The following is a 23,861-nucleotide window of genomic DNA, read 5'->3' as shown; positions in this document are numbered from 1 at the left end:
TCCACCTCTGTAACATTGCCCGACTCCGCCCTTGCCTCAGCTCATCTGCTACTGAAACCCTCCTCCATGCCTTTGTTACCTCTAGACTTGACTATTCCAATGCTTTCCTGGTCAGCATCCCATCTTCCACCTTATGTAAATTGGAGCTCATCCAAAACTCTGCTTCCCATATCCTAACTCACACCAATTCACCCATCACCCCTGTGCTCGCTGACCTACATTGGCTCCCAGTCCGGCAATGCCTCAAATTTAAAATTCTCATCCTTGTTTTCAAATCCCTCCATGGCCTCGCCCCTCCCTATCACTGTAACCTTCTCCAGCTCTACAAGCCTTCGAGATCTCTGTGCTCCTCCAACTCTTGTGCATCCCCGATTTTCTTCGCTCTACCATTGGCATCCGTGCCTTCAGCTGCCAAGGCCCTAAGCTCTGGAATTCCCTCCCTAACCCTCTCCACCTCTTTCTCCTCATTTAAGGTGCTCATCTGTCCTGATATCTCCTTATGTGGTTTGGTGTCAAATTTTGTTCAATAATGCTCTTGTGAAGTGCCTTGGAACATTTTACTATGCTAAAAGCGGTATATAACTGCAAGTTGTTGTTGTTGTTGCCATTCGCTTTGCGGTGGCTCCTCTGTGCTAGATCTGGATGCAGTGCCTTCAGCTTGTGCAGGTTCCCAGACACATCTCTATTGACACATCTTTGCTGAAAAGTCCCAGCTACAACTCCCAGCAAGTATCCGGCAAGCAATTTAAATGCTGCTGTCACTTAGGGCTTCACTTTCACCTCAGAGGTTCACCTCAGAGGTTGGGGTCACCATTAACCAGAATCTTAACTGGACCAGCTACATAAATACAAGAGCAGGTCAGAGGCTAGGTATTCTGTGGTGAGTTTCTCACCTCCTGACTCCCCAAAACCTTTCCACCATCTACAAGGCACAAGTCAGGAGTGTGATGGAATACTCTCCACTTGCCTGGATTCAACAACACTCAAAAGGCTCAACACCATCCAGGTCCAAGCAGCCCGCTTGATTGGCACCCCATCCACCACCTTAAACATTCACTCCCTCCACCACCGTTGCACTGTGGCTGCAGTGCGTACCATCTACAAGATGCACTGCAGCAACTCGCCAAGGCTTTTTCAACAACACCTCCCAAACCAGCGACCTCTACCACCTAGAAGGACAATGTCAGCAGACGCATGGGAACACCACCACCTCCAAGTTCCTCTCCAAGTCACACACCATCCTGACTTAGAAATATATCACTATTCCTTCATCATCGCTGGGTTAAAATCCTGGAACACTCTATCTAACAGCACTGTGGGAGTAACTTCACCTCACAGACTGCAGCGGTTCAAGAAGGCAGCTCACCACCATCTTCTCAAGGGAACTTAGGAATGCGCAATAAATGCTGGCCTTGCCAGTGATGCCCACTTCCCATGAATGAATACATTTTAAAAAACACTTTAAGATGTGATGCTTTTGAAAGAGGTGGCACTATGGACATACACTAGACTCAAAAATGTTTATGTTTCTTATATAGATAGATATAGGATGGATCTTACTTCCTTTTCACTTTAAACCCTTCCATTGTCTATTAAAACCAGCTATGAGGTATCTAATTAATATCAAATATAACTTTTGATAATACTAATGGATATCTATTGTTATCCTTTAGGGTACATTTATCTTTCAAGAAATCTAACATTGGTCCATTCCAAGTAAGTATTGTTCAAACTTTATTTTCAGTTGCAACAATTGCAAACATTTTTTAATGTTGATGTCAAATATGGCAAATGAGGATAAGACACATTGGCCGGGAATTTCCTTGGAGCTGCTCCCTCCTGCTCCACCGCCATAACTTTGTATGTAAAGCGGAAACCTCACTTACATGCGTAAACGGTGTTTCCATCACAATTTCAGAGAAGTTTCGGCAGTGGAGCAGGGGCAGCTCAGAGAAAATTCCCAGCCATAACTACAGATCTCTCAGCTGATTAGCAAATGAGTCAGCACAAACATAAATGAACAAGCTGGAGTCAGATTCATCCTAAGCAAATCATTCAAGGCTATTTAATTGTCTGCAAATTACATCCAAATCATTATGAATGCAGAACTGGTCATGGCCAACAAATATGTTTTCTCCTGAGCTGTGCAATATTAAAACACTGCTTTAAACAAAGTAATCTAAATCAAGTCTTGTCAGAGGAAACAAACTTTTTGAACTATGGCAACAACAGGACTAAGCAATACTCTAGCAAGCAAGCTTCCATGTTTATAGTTGTCTTTACATTGGTAGTGTACTGTTATTGCACAAGGCACTTGGCCCCATCAATCTTCACTCCAGCATTTTAAAGGAGTTTGTACGAATGATTTATGGGTCCACTTACAGATATTTTCCAGAATTTACTGGGCTCAAAGCAGATCCCAGAGGGCTGTAAAACTGTAAAATAGCAATTGTAACTCCAACCTTCAAACAGATTGGTGATGAACATCTAATTATTAACCTGTAAGTTTCACATCAATTTTGGGAAAATTGCTTGAAACAGTTACAAGTAAGGTCGATGAGTTACAGACGCAAGTTGCCACATGGGGTTATGATATACTGGCTATAATGGAGACCTGGCTTAAATATGGGCAGGAATGGGAACTAAATATTCCTGGCTACAATGCATTCAGGGGGGATAGGGAAGTAAAAATGACATGAGGGACAGGCAGTATTGATCAAGGATATTATAGTTCTACAGAGGGACAATATACTAAAGGTTTCAAAGACTAAGGGCTGGATTTTCTCAACCCCGAGGAGGCGGGTATGGAGGCGGAACTACCTGGAAAGTTGCAGAATTTGGGGGCTAGTTAACAGGCAGAAAATAGGATTATCCCCATTTTTTGTGCTGAAGTGGGGGCTTCCCGACCTGGGGGAACCCCGCCGGGGTGTAAGAGGTGAGTAGGAGGTCTGCGGGGGTCGGAGGGATCTGAAAGTGCAATGTAGAGGTGAGTGATGGGTGCAAGTGTGGAGTGGTAAGTATGTGAGGTGAGTGTACAGTGTTAGAAAATTTTAACTTACCTTTGTTTCTACCTACAGCCTTCAGCAGCTGTGGAGCTGGAGTCCCCGACATCTCCATTGTAGAGATCACAGACTGGCTGTTGCATCCTCCGATCCAACAGCCAGCTGATTTCTGCAACGTAGAAAGGTTTGATGAGTCCTGGACACAAGGACTCATCAAACTGGACAGAATATCAGTGTTTGACAGCTTCACGGAGCCGTCAAATGATGACATTTCTGATTTCAAAAGTTCTTGACAGATGACACGTCATACGTTGACGTGCTCTGTCACTGACTTCTCCCTAATTGGCCTGCTGAGCCTGCTCAAGGTCAATCAGCACCAAAAGAGGAACAAGGTCAATCAGGGGAAATTCCCGCTGGTTGGCCAGAAGCTGATGGAGGCAGGATTGAAACCCGGCAAGCAGCAGTCCTGCCTCCAAAAGCTTCCCATTCAGAAAATCCAGCCCTATATCTATTTGGTTAGAGTTAAGGAACAGAAAAGGAGCTGTTACATTGCTGGGTGTTTACTGTAGACCCTCAAATAGTGAAAAGGAGATAGAGGAGAAAATCCAGGCAAATTTCAGAGAAATATAAAAATAATGGAGCAGTAATAGTAGGGGACTTCAATTACCCTAACATGGATTGGGGGGGGAACAGAGTAAAGGGCAAGGATGGGTAACTAATTCCTAATATGTGTACAGGAGAACTTCCTTAATCAGTATGTTTCTAGCCCAACAAGGAATGAGGCTGTGCTGGATCTAGTTCTGGGGAATGAAATAGGTCAAATGGGGTTGTTTCAATGGGAGAACACCTGGGTAATAGTCATCATAATATAATTAGGTTTAAAGTAGTTATGGAAAGGAACAAAGAAAAATCAAAAGTGGAAACAAAGATTGGCCAGAAAAACAGTAAATAAGCAATGGCAGGCCTTCAAAGCAGAGATAGTTTGGGTACAACCCAAGCATATACCCATAAGGAGGAAAGATGGGGCAGCCATAGCTAGAGCTCCCTGGCGGACAAAGGAAATAGAGGTTAAAATAAAACAGAAAAAGGTTTATGACAAAAGTCAGTTACAGAGTACAGTAGAAAACCAGGCAGAATACATAGAGTGTAGGGGGAAATTGAAAAAGGTACAAGAAGGGTAAACAGAGAGCATGAGAAAAGATTAGTAGGTCACATAAAAGGGAACCCAAAAATATTTTATAAACATATAAAAAGTAAAAGGATAGTTAAAGGAATGATGTGGCCAATTAGGGACAAAAAAGGAAATCTTCTTGTGTAGGTATAGGGTATGACTGAGGTACTGAATGAAAACTTTGCATCTGTCTTCACAAAAGAGGATGAAGTTAACATTGCAATAGAGTGGGGGCGAGGGGAGGTAGAGATACTGCACAGAATAAAAATAGATAGAAAGGAGGTTCTAAATAGGTTGGCATCACTCAAATTTAACAAGTCACCTGGTCCAGATGCAATGCATCCTAGGTTGCTGAGTGAAGATAGGGTGGGGATAGCAGAAGATCTGACCACAATCTTTCAATCTTCCTTTGATATTGGAGTGGTGCCAGAGGACTGGAGGTTTGCAAATGTTACGCCCCTATTCTAAAAAGGGAACGATAAACCTGGTAACTACAGGCTAATCAGTCTAATGTCAGTGGTGGGGAAACTACTAGAGACCATTGTCAAGGATAAAATTAATTCTCACTTAGAGAAGCAAGGGTTAATAAGGGACTGCCATCATGGATTTGTTGAAGGCAAATTGTGTCTGACTAACCTGATTGAGTTATTTTATGAAGTAACAGAGAGGGTTGATGAAGGTAGTGCAGTAGATGCTATATATATATGTTTTTCAAAAGGTATCTGATAATGTATCACATAACAGAAAATAGAAGCACATGGTATTAAAGGGACAGTGGTAAGTTGAGTGCTCAATTGGCTAAGGGATAGAAGGCAGAGAGTAGTGGTGGAAAGATGTTTTTCTGACTGGAGAGAAGTGTGCAGTGGTGTCCCCCAGGATTCAGTATCAGGACCATTGCTTTTCTTGTTATATATATGTGATGAAATATGCCATTCATCACTCATCTGTATTCTCTGTGTGATTGTGCCTGTGACTGTGGTTTAGTTTCAGTTTCATTTCCCTTACCTCAGTTCCGTTTCCTCACCTTGTATTGTATTGTGTGTAGGGCTCCGCCCATACCTGGCCCCTATGTAAGCAGGCTCAGCGTGCCTCACATCCAGTGCTGCAGACCTCTGGATGGAAGACACCTCTCCACTGTGTGTTACCTTCTAAGTTAATAAAAGCCTTGTTTTGTTCCGCTAACATTGAGTCTCGGATTTATTGAGGCACATCAATATAAATGACCTGGGCTTGGATATAGGAACACAATTTTTAAGTTTGCGGATGATACTAAACATGGAAATGTAGTAAATAGTGAGCAGGGTGGTAGCAGACTTCAGGACATAGACTGGTGAAATGGTTAGTCACATGTCAGATGCAATTTAAAGTGGATAAGTGTGAAGTATTGCATTTTGGGAGAAACATGGAGAGGCAGTATAATCTAAATGGAACTATTTTGACGGGGGAGCAAGAGCAGAGGGACCTGGGGGTACCTATTTACAAATCTTTGAAGGTGGCAGGGCAAGTTAATAAGGCAGTTAAGAAAGCATATGGGATACTTGGCTTTGTAAGTAGGGGCATTGAATACAAAAACAAGGAAGTCATGCTAAACTGTACAAATCTTTAGTTAGGCCTCAGCTTGTGTATTGTGTACAATTCTGGGCACCACACTTTAAGAAGGATGTCAAGGCCTTGGAGTGGAGGTTTACCAGGATGATACCAGGGATGAGGGACTTCAGTAGCGAGATTGGAGATGCTGGGATTGTTCTCCTTAGAGCAGAGAAGGTTAAAGGGGAGACCTAATAGAGGTGTTCAAAATTATGATGGATTGTGATAGAGCAAGTACGGAGAAATTGTTTCGTCTGGTAACCAAAGTCATAGATTTAAACTAATTGGCAAAAGAATTAGAGGTGAAATGTTCTCAGAGTGTTGTTAAGATCTTGAACACACTACCTGAAAGGTGGTGGAATCAGAGTCCATAGGAACTTTCAAAAGGCAATTGGACACGTACTTGAAGAAGATTAATTTGCATGGTTATGGGGAAAAACTGAGGTGTGGGACTAAATTGGACAGTTCTTTCAAAGAGCCGGTACAGGCACGAGAGGCTGAATGGCTTCCTTATGTGCTGTACGATTCTAACAGTGCTTAAAAGACATACATTAATAAGAGACAGTCAGTGGTTTTAGGAGTAAGAGGTTGAGGTTGACAAATCTGTTAGATCTTTTGATGAAGCTATTGACCGCATGGATAAAGGCATGGCAATAGATATTATTTACCTGGATTTTAAAATGGTGTTTGACATTATCCCACATAAAAAGACTACTGCATAAGGTTTCAGCCCATATGGGTTCAAGTCCCACTCCAGGGACTAGAGCACATAAAATTAGGCTGACACTCCAGTGCAGTGCTGAGGGTGCTGCACTGTCGCAGGTGCCAGCTTTCGGATGAGACGTTAAACCAAGGCCCTGTCTGCCCCCTCGGGTGGACGTAAAAGATCCCATGACACTATTTCGAAGAAGAGCAGGGGAGTTATCCCCGGTGTCCTGGCCAATATTTATCCCTCAATCAACACCACTAAAACAGATTATCTGGTCATTATCACATTACTTTTTGTGGGAGCTTGAGCGGAAAAGAGCGCGGAAAACACGCGCAACTCACTAACATTGAAAATTCCTTAATCCGTTGCGCTGGTTCAGCCAATTGCACTGGAATCTGGGCACAAAACTAGCAGAAACTTTTCCCCCATTATCTCTGCATGTGATAGAGAAATCCTTCTATTTCTTTCACACCAGGCCCATAAGTATGTTAGCTTTGGCATAAACAATGATTGTGCTGCTACACTGAGGTGGAGCTTTCACCCTTTATTTTCTATCACCCCCAAAACTGCAGAATCAGAGAATATAATGAACTCAAGGGTATAATGATATCTAGCTTTGAGATTATGAAACTTGGATATTTTTAAAACATCTTATTCTAGGTCTCTTTCTCTTACATAGGTAGTGGAATGTAAATCGAATAAAATTTACATCTGGGGCCGTTAATGCAATAGTCAACAAGGCCCAACCAGTCCCCATCCACCACCACCCTCCTCCGCCTGGCTGAACTTGTTCTCACATTGAACAACTTCTCCTTTGACTCCACTCATTTCCTCCAAATTAAAGGTGTTGCTATGGGTACCCGCATGGGCCCTAGCTATGCCTGCCTTTTCGTGGGATATGTAGAACACTCTTTGTTCCAGTCCTACTCGGGTCCCCTCCCTCACCTCTTTTTCCGGTACATTGATGACTGTATCGGTGCCGTTTCCTGCTCTCGCCCTGAACTAGACAATTTCATTCATTTTGCCTCCAATTTCCACCCTTTCCTCACCTTCACATGGTCTATCTCCAACTCGTCCCTTCCCCGACTTCTCCGTCTCCATCTCTGGGGATAGGTTATTGACCAACATTCACTACAAGCCCACTGACTCCCACAGCTACCTGGACTACACTTCCTCCCACCCTGCCTCCTGTAAGGACTCTATTCCATTCTCCCAGTTTCTCCGTCTCTGCCGCATCTGCTCCGACGATGCCACCTTCCACACCAGTGCTTCCGACATGTCTTCCTTTTTCCTCAACCGAGGATTCCCCTCTACCGTGGTTGACACGGCCCTCGACCGGGTCAGTTCTATCTCCCGCACTTCTGCCCTCACCCCTGCCCCTCCCTCCCGGAACCACGATAGGATTCCCCTTGTCCTCACCTTTCACCCCACCAGCCTTCACATTCAGCGGATCATCCTCCTCCATTTCCGCCACCTCCAACGTGATCCCACCACCAAAAGCATCTTCCCCTCCCCTTTCAGCATTCCGTAGGGACCGCTCCCTCCGAGACACCCTAGTCCACTCCTCTATCACCCCCAGCACCCCTTCCCCCAGCACCTTCCCGTGCAAGCGCAAGAGATGCAACACCTGCCCATATAACTTCCCCTTCCCACTGTCCAGGGTCCCAAACACCCCTTCCAGGTGAACCAGCGATTTACTTGTACTTCTTGCAATCTAGCATACTGTATTCGCTGCTCACGATGTGGTCTCCTCTACATTTGGGAGACCCAACGCAGATTGGGTGACCGCTTTGCAGAACACCTCCATTCAGTCCGTAAGGGTGACCCTGAGCTTCCGGTCGCCTGTCATTTCAATTCACCGTTCCATTCCCACTCAGACCTCACCGTCTGCGGCCTCTTGTATTGTTCCACGGAAGCTCAGCGTAAACTCGAGGAACAGCACCTCATCTTCCGATTAGGCACTTTACAGCCTTCCGGACTCAATATCGAGTTCAACAATTTCAGATCATAACCTCGGCCCCTATCATATTTTTATATTTTTTATCCACACTTTTGGTTTGTGCCTTGTCCTTTTTTCTCTCTCCCACATGGCAGCTGTCTCTCACTCTGCCAGCGCATTTCACACTTCATTTAGAGCCATTGTCTGTTTCTTTACCTGTCCTATTACTATCTCATCTCACCTTGAATATCTCCTAATGTCTCTTCTTTCATCCCCTCCCCCATTTCCCAGCCCCCAAACTGTCTTTTAATCTTTTAATTTCCTGCCTTTTTTCCTCAGTTCTGTAGAAGGGTTTTGACCCGAAACGTTAACTCTGTTTCTCTCTCCACGGATGTTGCCTGGCCTGCTGAGTTTTTCCAGCATTTTCTGTTGTTATTTGTGATATATTACATATTGACTTTCATTCCAAAGTGGCTTTTAACCAGGGTTCTTGCTTGGCATTGTCAAAAACTGTTAATAAATTACTCCAAACTATACTGCTCATTTTAATCAAAATTTTATAAATGTTTGAATAGGGCTCTTTTTCCTCACTGTAATAACATACTTTATTCTCACAGGTAAACTGCCTGCAAACTGCAATTGATTTCTTGGTTTCTATTGTTATTTTACCACGTATTAATGGTAAGTAGCAACCTGGAAAATAAAACTGGACTTTATCATTATTAACAGTTCTGAAAAGTTATGATTTACACTTGAGTTTTTCTGCATTAAAAGCAACACTAATTCCCTCAATTGCTTAAAAATATACCATTAGCTCTCCTGATGACTCAGTGACTTTCTCGAAGGAGCAGCTGAATCATGGAGACCAGAGAAGTCACAGGTTTGGTTCCTGGTCTTTGCTGAAGTAGCTGATTGCAGCAAATGCAGCAGTAGGAGTTGAGGAGACAAAAATCGATTAAGGTTTACCGGCCAATATTTATCCCTCAATCAACATCACTAAAAAACAGAGTATCTGGTCATTATCACATTGCTGTTTGTGGGAGCTTGCTGTGCACAAGTTGGCTGCCGCGTTTCCTACATTACAACAGTGACTACACTTCAAAAAGTACTTCATTGGCTGTAAATCGCTTTGGGACATCCAGTGGTTATGAAAGGCTCTATATAAATGCAAGTCTTTCTTTCTTTCCTTACTTCTGACCGCAATCTAGCAATGCTCTGCTCAACAGAATAGCCTGTCTAAAGTCACTGTCAAGGCTCACGTATTAATCATGGCCACTTGTGTGAGGTTCCGAGCACAATCAATGCTTACAAAGAGCGTGCAGAAAATTGGTGAAAGAAAAAAATGTCATCTACCTTTAGAATATCAATATGTAATAAACCATTATGTATTGCTGGTGGTGTGTGAAGTTCCCCGCTGCGAGCACATATTCACAAAATTACTCCCAAGGTTTTAATGTGGTGTAGGGGAGGAACACAGATCTAACTTTTAAGGGCAACGTGAACACTTGAATTGAGCCAGCCTGAGCTCTTGCTAGTTTGGTTGCAGGTAAAATTCTATATATGTGTACTCTGAAAGCATGGCCTTTCCTATGTGATGAGGCTTCACTGCTGGTGGGAAACAGGTTAAGTAGTGGGAGAAGAAGACATGTGCAGGTCCAATTTAAAGGGATGGAGTCAATAAACGGCTACGGTCACAAGAGTGGGGCAAACATTCGGATCCTCTTTGGAGAATCTCAGAAGGAATTTCAACCCATTTGCAGTATTGCCAAGGCTGAAGGCGCAGAAGAAACAAGCAACAATGAAGGGAAAAGGAACCCTAGGTGCAGGCATAAGACTGTAGACAAGTAACAGAGCAACCCAGCACTCAATTTCTGTTTGTTGGTTGCTGGCATTGAGATTGTGCTGTACAAGCTGGTTGCAAGTAGGGTTGTCTCTGCACTACTCCATGATACCATCCCTCTAGGTCATCAATGCAATTAATGCAAGGAGGAGGAGCCAAGTTTCAGCTCACAGTTGACAGTAACTGTCATCGCATATGCCAGCACTAAGATTCATAGTAGGCATAGGTGTCCTTGCAACAGAGGGCACAATCCTGCCTCTCTGCTGACCCAGACCACAATAAGAGGAAGTTTTGCTACAGATATACAAAGCCCTAGTTAGACCACATCTGGAGTACAGTGTACAGTCTGGGCACCGCACCTTAGAAAGGAGATACTGGCCTTGGAAGAAAATTCACTAGAATGATACCATGGCTCGAAGGATTAAATTCTGAGGAGACTAGTAGATAACCTGCTATATTCCAGGGAATACAAGCCTAGTTTAAGGGGTGATTTGATTGACGTTTATAGGATTTTGAAAGGAATTGATCAGGTAGGTAGAGAGAAACTTTTTCCCCTGTTAGGGGAAGTCTAGGACAAGGGGGCATAACGTTAAAATCAGAGCCAGGCCATTCAGGAGAGAAGTAGGAAACACTTTTTCATGCAAAGGTTGATATTAGTGGGAACTCCCTCCCACAAAAAGCAGCAGATGCTAGCTCAATTACTAATTTTAAATCTGAGATCGATAGATTTTTGCTAGCAAGGGTATTAAGGGCTATAGAGACAAGGCGTGTAAATGGAGTTAGGACACAGATCAGCTGTGATCTCATTGAATGGCGGAATATGCTCGAGGGGCTGAATGGCCTACTCCTGTTCCTGTGTAAGTTACTATTGAATCCGCTTCCACCAACATTTCAAGCAGAGCATTCCATTTTTTAACTCGCTACATTAAAAAAAATTCTCCTCATCTCTCCCCCCTCCACCAGAGTAGAGTAGAAGGAATTTTACTCTACACTTAGCCTGCGTTACACTTGCTCTGGAACTGCTTATTGCTGACAGAATGGAAAACAGATCTGTTCTGCCAGCACTAACATCCACATCTTGCTGGCAACAAAAATTCACCCTTTTAAAAAATAACTATTTTAAAATTCGTTTATGGGATGTGGGCATCGCTGGCAAGGCCAGCATTTATTGCCCATCCCTAAACTATCACTGCGTGTCATTCATGTGATTGCTGTGCTGCAGGTGAATGCACAATGTGAGCTGTTATGCAAACTCTTGCAATATTATTATACATTAAATGGAAATCAGTAGCTTTAAAATGGGGGGGAAAAATTTTTCAAAGAAAAGTTAAGAGGTGGACGCTGAGAAAAAGAAAATGCAGCAAAATTATGTCAAAACGTTGCAGAAATTTTTATTGGGACCAAAATAAATATTTCAGCAAAACAAAAAATCCATTTGGAGCCACTAACAGCAGGGCATTCGAGATTTTCCACTTTAGCGCTACCCGTGCATCCTGGCACATGCCAGACGTGCCAAAGCAACACATCTTCCCTGCGCTGAATACGTTCGGCGAGCACGTCGTTCTAAAGTTTGCATCATTACCGCATCCTGCAATTTTTGTCGCAACCCAAATGTGAAATGTGTTGCAAATTAGGAGTATGGTCGGGACTGTGGGGAGGGGCAGTGCAGTCCTATTGTTAATTTAAGAATTAAGCCCACAATATATATAACTGACATGCAAACTATTGTTTTACGCAGCTGTCCTGGCTGATGGATACCCACTACCTCTGATCGACCACATCAAACTTTCTAACCTTATTGTACAGCCTCACAAGGTAAAGTTACTTAGTTATAGAACCGTTGCAGAAGGAACAGCCGCCGAACTCTATGAAGCAATATATGGTTTAGTGCGTTAATTATATACAAATGCTATAAGTCACGACATTTATTGCAATGAACATACCGACTGAAAATAAGGTTCAACTATTATACTATAAAATAGATCCAAGTTGTAGCAATATAAAGTATTATAATGTAGGGGCTATTACTACATTTAATACTCAACGGGGGAGAAATTCATTTTTTAGCGCCACCCCTTAGCGCCTTAAGAGGGCGATAAGTGGGGCGCGATGCGGCTAGCGCCCAGGCGCGGCGAGACCTGCGCCTCTCGCGAAATTGAGCGGACATTTAGCGGCAGCGCTAAACCGCAATGCCCGCTCAGCTGCGCGCGCAGATCCGGACGTCATTTTATGGTGCAATGCCCTTGGGGCGCCCCGAACCGGAGCTTCAGTGGCGCCCCCCTCCTTTCCGCCTGGCGCTCCCAGCGACTGGTTGACTGGAACGGTTCCCAGTCGCTGTGAGGCTGGGGAGGCGCTATTTAAAGGGGGCTCTTCCTGGCTTCTTTATGGTAGCCATTTTTGGACCACTCCTTCTGTGTGAGAGAGAGAGAGATTTGCAGAGACAAAGGGAGAGAGCTTTCTGCATTGAGTCAGCGCTCGCAGAGGTACTTCTGGCTTCGGCCCAGAACTTTGTAGTTGGTTTGATTTTTCACTGGCATTACCTTGAGTGGCCACATACTATGGGGGCTGCAATGGGTGGAAACGTTGGGTTTCTCCATTGCATTGAGAGGGCTCAGAGATGCCGAGAGAGAATGCCAATCATGGCCAGACGGAGGAGGGCCAACAGGTGTCGGCACAGGAGGCCTTACCCTCCCAGGGTATTCCGCCAACAGTTCTCATACCTCAACATGCCTGAGGAGCAGTGTTTTCGGAGGCTTCGATTCAGCAGGGAGGTGGTCACTGAGCTCTGCCACCTGCAACAGCCAGATCTGCAGCCTCAACTGAGGAGCAGGACGTCTTTGTCGGTGGCAGTGAAGGTGACAGTGGCTCTCAACTTCTGTGCCACCGGCTCCTTCCAATCCGCTACTGGGGACATTGCCAATGTCTCCCAGTTCGCGGTGCATTGCTGCATCCGCCAAGTCACGAATGCCCTCTTTAAAAGGAGACGTCAGTACATTTACTTCCCCATGACTCTGGACAAGCAGCAAGAGCGCGCAATGGGATTTGCAAGAATAGCGGGCTTCCCCATGGTCCAGGGCGCCATTGACTGCACGCATGTGGCCTTGCGGGCGCCGTAAGAAAATGCTGAGGATTACCGCAACCGGAAGAGGTTCCATTCGTTGAACGTCCAGTTGGTGTGTGACCACAGACAGCTGATACTAGCTGTCAATGCCCGCTTTCCAGGCAGCAGCCACAACACCTTCATCCTGCGCCAGACTTCTGTGGCAGACCTTTTCGAAGCCCCGGCTCACCCAGGAGGCTGGCTTCTCGGGGACAAGGGCTAGCCGCTGTGCACCTGGCTGATGACCCCGCTCCGTGCGCCCAGCACCCCTGCTGAAGAACGATACAATGACAGCCATCAAGCGACCAGGAACATCATTGAGCACACAATCGGCATGCTAAAGCAACGGTTCCGCTGTCTGGACCATTCCAGGGGAGCCCTTCAGTACTCACCTGAGCGAGTCTCCCATTTCGTTGTAGTGTGCTGCATGCTGCATAACCTGGCAATCCTCAGGACTCAGCCACTGCCACCAGACATTGGAGCACCAGCGGAGGAGGAGGAGCAGCACCAGGACGGGAGGGAGGCACAAAGTGCAGGGGCCGTCCGTCAGCAGCTTATTGCAAGTCGGTTCTAGGCCCCCTCTGAGGGAATGGCTTGTGCCATTGAAAGAACATGAATGGAACTGTTCGCAACCCCTGAGCCGGTCAAGGCAACAAATAGTTCAAAGAGCAAACATGCACAATCTGAATAAAGACACTTCTTTATTTAACAAACTGTGTGCCCTTCCCGCATGACAAAGTAATAGAGAGAAACCCCCAAAAAAGCAGTCAGACACGTAACTGGCTCTCACAACCTGGAGACAATGAACAAAAGAGTAAACAAAAAATGACCACGATCCTCGGCCTTCACTAAAAAAATTACCAGCATTTTGCCACACCTCCTACTTTTTGCCCTTCGACAGTGATCTGCTTCGCTTGCGAGATTGGCCCCTTCCCACCCTGCAGCTCCTCCACAATGGGACCCCAGTGGTTGCAGCAAGGCTGGGGGAAGGCTGCTGAGTGTCAGAAACTGAGTCGGCAGATGCCCTTGAGGGATGGCCTGGACCAGCTCTGGGCCTGGAGGGCCTGGCTGCTGACTGCTCCAACTCTGCATGGGCGGCAGCAGTCTGTCCTACAGGTGGTGGCAGCTGCAGTGGAGAAATGACAGTGTTGGCAGCAGGAATGCTGCCATCCTGACAGAGGACAGCCACTCCCTGGTCAGACGACACACTGGCACTCCCACGGGGCAGCACTGCAGCATGCAGAGCAATCTGCTGAAGCACAGACTGCTGGCCTGCTGCGGCGCGGCGAGGGCCCCGGCGATTCATGCCCGATCCAGCGGGGGTGGCAGTAGTCAGTGCTTGTGTGGCCTCAATCTGCGACTGCATCAGACCCGCCACTAACTGCATTGCACCACTGAGCACTTGCGTGGAAGCCGCCTGTGCTGCACCAAAGTCCTGCAGACTCCTTGCCAGTGCTGCACCGAAGTCCTGCAGGCTCCTTGCCAGTGCTCCACTGAAGTCCTGGACACTCCTTGCCAGTGACTCAATGGATTCGGGCATCCTTGCCACTGCAGCCATGAGCTCAGTGTGCCTCTGCTCCGCCTGGGCGTCCATTTCAGCGAGGAGCCGCACCTATTCTGCGCTCACTGTAGCAGGACTGGAGGCCAGACTCTCCCTCCAGAGAGAAGGCTGCCGAGCTTCCCTACCCCCACCACCCCCCCCGCATTGCTGCAGCCTGGAGCTTCACCCTCCTCAGACCCTTCCCCCCTGCTCCCCTCCAGGGAAGACATGTCCCCATTATGGCCATGGGCTGCCTCGGCTGAGGGTGGCACTGATGGTCCGGCTTCCTCTTCTTCCTCGCCTTCAGAATCACTCACAGTGGCAGCTTGAGGGCCCGCCTCCTCACCTGGTGAATCAGCATCTGAAAGCAGGGAGGTACAAGAGTTGCTTTAGCGTGAGGACAGGGTGGCAGCGAGGGAGGCATGAGTGCTGCAATGCACTGTATTGGTTCAATAGTGGCAAAGGGTGCTGGTGTGAGGCACAAGTGGAAGGAGAGAGGTCAAAAAGGTGATGACCTTACCATTGCTGTCCAGAACGGGGTCGCCATCTCCAGTGGCGACGGGGCCAATCATCCGGCCTGCCATAATCCACTGGACTCGCTGCTCCAGATCACTGAGGTCTTGAAGGTAAGGCCGGCCTCCCCCGGTCCGTTGCTGCTGCCTCCTATTATGGGCCAGCTTGCCCTGCAAGAGAAAGGACGGGCTCTGAGTACAGTGTGAAGCCCTGATCTTGGCTGCACTGCCTCCCATGGTCGATTAGCCCTTACAGTGTGTAAAGTGCTGAATGTGCATGTGAGTTTCATGAAAGGCCCATAGGTGTTGGATGAGGGCTGGGCATTGGGGCTTTCAGGACCCTTTGGCCATAAAGTGAGGTGGACATGCAGGGATGAAGAAGATACTGAAAAGGGTACTCAGCCTGACGACCCGAGTGAGGTCATTGAACTTCTTCCTGCATTGCACAGGGGTCCTAGGCACCATGCTGCTGGAGGTCACTCTGTGAGCCACCTCCCTCCAAGCTTTGCGATAGTCGTTGGGCAGCGGCCTCCTGCCACTGTCCGGACACAGGATAGATCACCTGCACTCCACTGCGCCAACCAGAACCTCCAGGGCCCCCTCACTGAATCGCTGCGCTCACTCCCTGGCCCTCTCCATGGTCCTAGGCGTTAGAATGTGGCAGCAGGTCTGTCCAGGCCGAGAATCAGGGCTCCGATGCGCAGGGTGTGGCTGCAATCCAAGATCGAACCTCCCCTTTAAGAGCTGACCGGCGCCAGCGTGTCTGCGTGCAATCGCTAACTGGCCGCACCTACGCTGCGCCCGCCCTCGGTGGTAGCGCCTCGCTTCTCCGGCTTAGCGCCTTAGGACAGTCGTGCAGCACCTGTTTTAGCGCCCCAAGCACCTCCTGGGGCGAAGCAGGTCAATTTAGCAGTAGGTGGCGATAATTTGCGCCGGGCGCTAAATTTCATGCCCGCTCGAGTATAACACCCCAAACGTGGCGCTACTGAATTTCTCCCCCAACGTGTCCAATCTCTGTAGACCAGCAATCAGCAAAGCCAATGGAATACTGAACTATATGGCCAAAATGATAGAGTAAAAAATCAGGAGTAAGTTATGCTTAAACTGTACAGTGCTCTGGCCATGCCACACTTTGAATACTGTGTCTAGCCCTGGTCACCGAGATGCAATGGGACACAATCACCAATGCCTGTGTATTTATTTCATACTCTCAGGCATCCTTCTTTCAAATGTCAGGTCCCGAGATTTGGGTCCCTGCGGCTCCTCAGTAGAGGAAAGCCATCTCCCTTACCCTCCGGTCAGCAACAACTGTCTCCTCATCTTCTCTGTTCTCCTTAACTGTGTCCAACTCGATTTCTGGGGTTTTCCTAGATGTCACTCTACTCCTTCATTGCATTCCTGGATTGCTCTCCACTGGCCTCCGAGATCAACCTCTTATACGTCTAGACCTTTTCTCTGCACCTTTATTATCTGCTGGTTTGATCCTTGTGTCTCCTCTACTAGCTGCTGGTCTGGTCGTAATTGCTGCTGGCTTCTGGTTATACCTTGCTCTCCCAACCAGTTTATTTCCACTGTTACCTGCTGCCTAGAACATAAGAAATAGAAGCAGGAATAGGCCATTTGGCCCCTCAAGCCTGCTCCGCCATTCAATAAGATCATGGCTGATCTTGGGTTCAAAGCCACTTCCTTGCCCGCTCCCCGTAACCCTTCACTCCCTTATCTTGCAAAAATTTGTCTATCTCCACCTTAAATGTATTTAATGGCCCAGCCTGCACAGCTCTCTGGGGCAGAGAATTACACAGATTTATGACCCTCTGAGAGAAGAAATTCCTCCTCATCTCAGTTCTAAAAGAACGACCCTTTATTCTAAAACTGTGCCCCCGCGTTCTAGATTTCCCCACAAGGGGCAACATCCTCTCTGCATCTACCTTGTTGTGCCCCCTCAGTATCTTATATGTTTCAATAAGATCACCTCTCATTCTTCTAAATTCCAATGAGTATAGGCCCAGCCTGCTCAACCTTTCCTCATAAGTCAACCCCCTCATCTCAGGAATTAACCTAGTGAATCGTCTCTGAACTTCCTCGAATGTAAGTATATCCTTCCTTAAATAAGGAGACCAAAACTGTACGCAGTACTCAAGGTGTGGTCTCACCAATACCCTGTACAGTTGTAGCAGGACTTCCCTGCTTTTATACTCCAACCCCTTTGAAATAAAGGCCAACATTCCATTTGCCTTTTTGATTACTTGCTGTACCTGCATGCTAACTTTTTGTGTTCCATGCACAAGGTCCCCAAGTCCCTCTGCACTGTCGCATTTTGTAATCTCTCTCCATTTAAATAATCATTTGCTTTTTTATTTTTCCTGCCAAATGTATAACCTCGCACTTTCCCATATTATACTCCATCTGCCAAATGTTTGCCCACTCACTTAGCCTGTCTATATCCCTTTGCAGGTTCTTTGAGTCCTCTGCACAACTTGCTTTCCCACCCATCTTTGTATCATCCGCAAACTTGGCTGCATTATACTCGGTCCCTTCATCCAAGTCATTGATGTAGATTGTAAATAGTTGAGGCCCCAGCACCGATCCCTGTGGCACCCCACTAGTTACCGTTTGCCAACCGGAAAATGACCCATTTATCCCGACTCTCTGCTTTCTGTCAGTTAGCCGATTCTCTATCCATGCTAATATATTACCCCCAATTCCATGAATGGGAAAGCAAGTTGTGCAGAGGACTCAAAGAACCTGCAATTTATGTTAGGCTCTCTAAGATTAGTTTGGTTACCTTCTCCCTTATCAACTGCTACTTTTATTATATAAAAAACAGAAAATGCTAGAAATACTCAGCAGGTCAGGCAGCATCTGTGGAGAGAGAAACAGAGTTAACGTTTTAGGTTGATGACCTTTCATCAGAAATGGAAAAAGTTAGAGATGTAACAGATTTTAAGCAAGTGCAGGGGCAGGGAAAATGGGGAGGAGAGGAAAGAACAAAAGGGAAGGTCTGTGATAGGGTGGAAGGCAGGAGAGATTAAATGACAAAAGGTATGATTGTACAAAGCAAAAGGAGATGGTAATGGGACAAGTAAAGAAACAAAAGATGGGTCTAGAAGAGGTGCAAATGGGAATAGCAGAATCATCAACAGCTGCCATCTGCAAAAATAGGGGCAGAGGTTACAGTCTGAAATTGTTGAACTCGATTTTGAGTCCAGAAGGCTGTAAAGTGCTTCAACGAAAGCTGAGGTGCTGTTCCTCGAGCTTAGGTAGTTGGAATAGTGTAGGAGGCCGAGGACAGAGTGGGAGTGGAGCGGAGAATTAAAGTGACAGGTGACCAAAAGCTCGGGGTCACGCTTGCGGACTTAACGGAGGTGTTCCACAAAGCGGTCACCCAATCTGCATTTGGTCTCCCCAATGTAGAGGAGACCGCATTGTGAGCAGCGAATACAGTACACTTAATTGCAAGAAGTACAAGTAAATCGCTGTTTCACCTGGAAGGAATGTTGGGGGCCCTGGACGGTTTTGTGCTATTTTATTATTTTGCCTAGATCTCTCCCACTGGCCCATGAAGTTTAGAGTTCCCCACTTCTCCTGTGTCCTGTCATGTGTGCATTCGGTTGCTGCTCTGGATACATCCCCCACCTCCCATTCTTTCTTTCAGCCATTCTTGGTATTGTCAAGATCTTTATTTTTCTCTTTAGAATTTAAAAAATGGTAATGGTGCTTCAGGTCTTGCTGCAGAATGCCATTTGTCTTTTACACAGTGATGGAAGTCAAGGTCAGGGTTGGGCCACACCCTTGCCGTTTTGCGATGCACCTTATTTGGAGGCAGCGGAAGGAAAATAATCACAAGCCCCCTCGACAGCTGCTGAAGTCATTCATCTTAGTCTCTCCCGAGCTACTTAACAATTGCTTCCCTACAGAAGAGTAGGAACTCACCGCTCTCCCCAACCCCCTTCCTTGCTGACCGGACACCTGTTCTAAGCCACCTGGAATAAACAGAGAAGCCTTGCAGTCAAACCAGAACTCTCTTCCTATTCCCGCACCTTTATACTTCATATACACACAGTTGTTTTCCCCGTTCCTCCACTACTGCAAGGTACCACAGTGCCACCTTCTTAGCAGTTACTTTCAAAACAGACTGGAGCTTAGGGTGTTGTTGCCACTTCAGCCATGATATAGCAGCATAAACTTATTGATGATGATGGAAGCTTTAACTAAATGTGAAGACCGGCAATATGTAATTCATAGATTCTCGCAAACATACATTAATTTAAGAACTCACCATTCATCATCAGAAGGTGCCCCAGATAAAGATCCAGCCCCATTATCTGCAAAAAAAAATCCTTCTTGCTCTCCCGTGGAGCTTTAACTCTGCCTGCCCCACTAACAGCATTGGTGCCTTTAAAGCCCAGTGAGTCCTTGGATTTTCTGCTGTCTTCATAGCTGCAGCCAATACTGCAGTCCCAAGTGTGTCCGTGTGACACCTCTTATATTTGGCACTACAGCAAGTTTGGTGCAGTGCTCTGGGTCCCAACAGAGCATCTTTCCAGTGTGTTCCACACTAACTGCTACCAGAGAGTGAAAGAACAGCCCTATTCTGTCACAATGGGGGCGATTTTGTGACTGGGGGCGCGTTGGAGGCGGGACTGCTGCCTGTCGGGTCGATGTCCCACCTAAATCAATTTGTGGCCAACCCCCGCTATTTTCCCTTGATTGACCTTATTAAGCCCGCCCAGCGGGCTTAGCAGGCCAATCAAGGAAAAGCCGGTTGCAGAGCACATCAACGTATGACGTTTCACCTGAATTGTCATTGTTTGACAGCTCTGTGAAGCTGTCAAACAGTGACGTTCTCTGCAGTTTGATGAAGTCTTGCATACAAGACCCCATCAAATGTCTTTCTTTTACAGAAATGAGATGTTTGTTGCATCTGAGAATGCAACGGCCATCTCTCATCTGCAACACAGAGGTGCGAGACTCTCCACATACAAACTGACTGAAGCCTGCAGGAAGAAACAAAGGTAAGTACACTTTTAAAAACACTTTGCACTTACCTCAGATACTCACCTCTCCACTCTTGCACCCATCATTTACCTTCACACCACACTTTTGCACCCCCCCCGACCCCCGCAGACCCAGTACTCGCCTCGCTGAGCTGGCGGGTTTTGGAGCCTTCGGGAAGCCCGCACTTGTGAGGGCAAAAGGGGGATAATCCTATTTTCTGCCTGTTAACTACCTGTTAACAGGCAGTTAATAGGCTTTAATCCCTTCCCGCCTCCAAGGAGACGGGACCCGGTGCGGGACGGTTACCCACCTCCTGGGAAGATGGCATGGAGGCTGGTTGGGGGCGGGTTTGGCACTGGCCCCCAAATTCTGCCATTTTCCCATACTCCCCTCCCCAGGGCAAATTCGCCCCCAATGTCATTAAGCAAACCCCAATTAATGCTCAGATATTGTTAACAATTTTTTTTTACTGTGCTTATGATCAGTTAAATTCTATCAATTTATGCTAAATATCGGTTACTTTTACTGTGATCACTGACACTGAGCCTTATCATGATGCTTGCCGTAATAGCCCAGAAATTGCTGGAGCAGTGTATCTTGCAGCGAGTGCCGTGAATTGGATTTTTTAAACTCACCCTTCAGATGTTGTTTTTGAGCCGCCAATTGCTGGAAATGCAAATTGATAACGGCGCGGTGGCATCAACATCGTCTGGGATCTCGTATTCATCGGGTCTAATGGTTTATCTCCTTAACCAATTAAATTTAAGGATAGAGAGAGAAACAGAGTGAACAACATAGAAGGAGATAGGATGAATTTGAGTCAAATAAGATACAGAAAGAGAAATAAAGAGAGGGAAACGAAGAGAATGGATTCAGAGAGAAAAAATAGACAAAAAGGAAAAGTAATAAACAAAAATTTAACTGTTAAATTTTAAAACCTCCAGGAACAATTTACTACCTGCAGGAGTGATACTCCAAACTTTCATTGTTCCCTTTCAGAACCTCCTAGTGTGAGTGGCATGTCAGGACCATAACTCACCTCAATAACCGGGTCCTTATGACATGAACTACCAGCCCTAAATGGCTGCAGTGAGATTAACTTGTATTAACGGGGCAAATTCAGCAATTTCATGACACAAAATTGGGAGGCTCACGACGAGATGGTAATTTTTTCCATTTTAGTGAGGCTAACAATAGCAAATCGTCCAGCAATTTGTGACAAATCGGAACTCATGGTGTATCTATTCTTCGCCACAAGTTGTTGTGCTTTTTACGCACTAATAATGCCGTGGGCCATCAACTTGACGTTATTTTTCCAGCAATTTCTGGGCCAATGTTGCAGATGTAGTTAAATCAAAATTGTTGTTTGTGATACATCTTTGTACCTTGTTCAGTCCTTAAACCTTTGATGAGCACTTCAGCCCATATTAGACCTGTGAGTGGCAGAGCATTAGTCTGGTAAGCATTAACCAAATTAGTTAATGCCAGATAATTCAAATCAAGCTAAATTAGGCATCATATATTAAATCTTAGGAAAAACATAAATCCTACATATTGGTAAAGACCATCTAGCTCATATCTGTTGCACCTTGTGATTGCAATTACATATTTCCTACATACTGTTATTCCAACTGTAATTTTATTATTTTTCCTACATTTGCTTTTCCAGAACAAGACCAGAAAAGTTACTATTATTAATGATTCATGCATATTTTTTTCATAAAAATAGCTCGTTTTCATAGTATGCAGGGTAGTAATAATAAAATACAATAAAACAGATGACAGTTATGGATGACTTTCCCCCACCCTTAGAAATCTATAAACTCATGCATTTGTCTCAACATATATAATATTGTGAAATTATTATGCTACTAAAGGCTACCTGACCGATGAATGCTTCCATGGTGCATAAAATGGGTTGTGTTAAACGTAAACATAACATGGTTCCAGGTACTTACTGAGTCTATATTTTTATATATTTTAGAATTTCCTGCTGTTTGCCACAGATCTCACCTATCATTGAATATCAAAGAATTTGCACACCAACGATACAGTGGTCATACACTGATACATTCAGGAAGAAGTTCATGATACAAATCTTTCTCTATAAATGATGTTTGTCTAAAGCAATTTTTCCTTGCATATCATCATACTTTACATGTAAACATAATGGCCCGGAATTTGTGGTCAGCGGCAAAGCGAAGGCTACTGGCCCCACAGTGCGCTTCGTACAAGGATCTTGCGATCTCTGTGTCGAGAATTTCGGGTTCTCCGACATTCAATTCAAATCAATGAAGTATAGTGGGGATCCCCTAGTGTGAACTGCTGTGATGTCAACAAGCTGTCTAAGCAGCCAATCAAAACAGAATTCTTACAGGCAGCGAACCAGGAAGTGGGTAAGCTCTTAAAATTCTAACTTTTTAAAAATATTAGGGAGAGCAAAACAAAGATTGGGGCTCGCACATGGGGAAAAAATAGACAAACTTTTAAAATATTTTTTTTTTTAAGTTTCTTAAAAATTTTAATTTTTATTAAAATGGATAAATTTCACATTGCACAAAATTAAAATTCGTTTTTCAGGCCCCTAACCATTCTTTAGCAGTCAATATGCTGTTAAAACCCCAGTTACACCTAATCCCTTTGGCTCTTACTTTTAGTGAGGAATTTAACAGCGTACTTACTGCGGAAGAGCCGAAGTTTTCATCAGTTTCCCTAATTTGGGTGATTTCACTGAATACTGGCTCTGTGCTGGGGATGGAGGCACAGCACAGCCTGTGTCGGAGCTGTGAACGACAGACCGCAACTTCAGGATTTCCACAATAGCCTACGCAGGCACCAAATCCCAAAGTTGCGGTCTGTTTCCAAGGTGGAATGACAGCCAACGCTGCCAGTTTGCTGTAATCCTGACCGCAAATTCTGAGCCATTAATGCTTTGTATTATTTTACTACAATTACCAAGGTCAGAAGGCTGATAATAAATGTGTCTGTACGAGAAACAAGAGACTGATCAATGTGTCACTTTTTTAAATTACATAATAAAGGCTACAAGTGTTTGCTTCTGTTTCTTTTATGTATTTGTTTACTTCTATTGCCTCAGTAAATTGAATACAATATCTTGTAATCTCACTCAATCCTGTACCTATGTTTTCCTGCTGGTCTCTGTAGACTATTTGCTCCCCAAATCACAGAGATTCAGTTGTCCTCTCAGTACATCTCTTATTTGCATCTGTCATTCTCCATAGCAGCACTTTATTCCATGTGCTTTGTGACCATTCATTCACATTAAGGGAGTACAAGAAGAGACAATATTTGGCTGAGGTTGATCATCCCAGGATGTGAGGTGAATTATTTATCATGCATTTCATCTTTGGCACAAATATGGGGGGCGGGGGGGGGAGATCATGAAAGTTGCGCAGAGCTCAGCTGGGGTTGCGGAGTGAGAGATCACCGCCCGCCTGGGGTT

The 23,861-nt window shown here is 45.5% G+C and overlaps 1 long non-coding RNA gene across 1 annotated transcript; it reads left to right on the top strand.

Moving 5' to 3' along the window:
* Positions 1 to 1,670: 1,670 nt before the first annotated feature.
* Positions 1,671 to 23,453, top strand: LOC147108582 (uncharacterized). The gene is made up of 4 exons (XR_015080724.1): positions 1,671 to 1,716; positions 9,026 to 9,089; positions 11,987 to 12,063; positions 22,383 to 23,453. It is a non-coding gene; the product is annotated as an uncharacterized LOC147108582 (long non-coding RNA).
* The last annotated feature ends 408 nt before the right edge of the window (positions 23,454 to 23,861 follow it).

This window comes from Somniosus microcephalus, chromosome 13 (assembly GCF_052327205.1).
Source record: "Somniosus microcephalus isolate GS21.2 chromosome 13, FLI_Smic_1.0, whole genome shotgun sequence".
Classification (NCBI taxonomy): Eukaryota; Metazoa; Chordata; class Chondrichthyes; order Squaliformes; family Somniosidae; genus Somniosus; species Somniosus microcephalus.
Note: the sequence above shows the minus strand (reverse complement) of the source record. Positions and strands in the feature narration are given on the sequence as shown.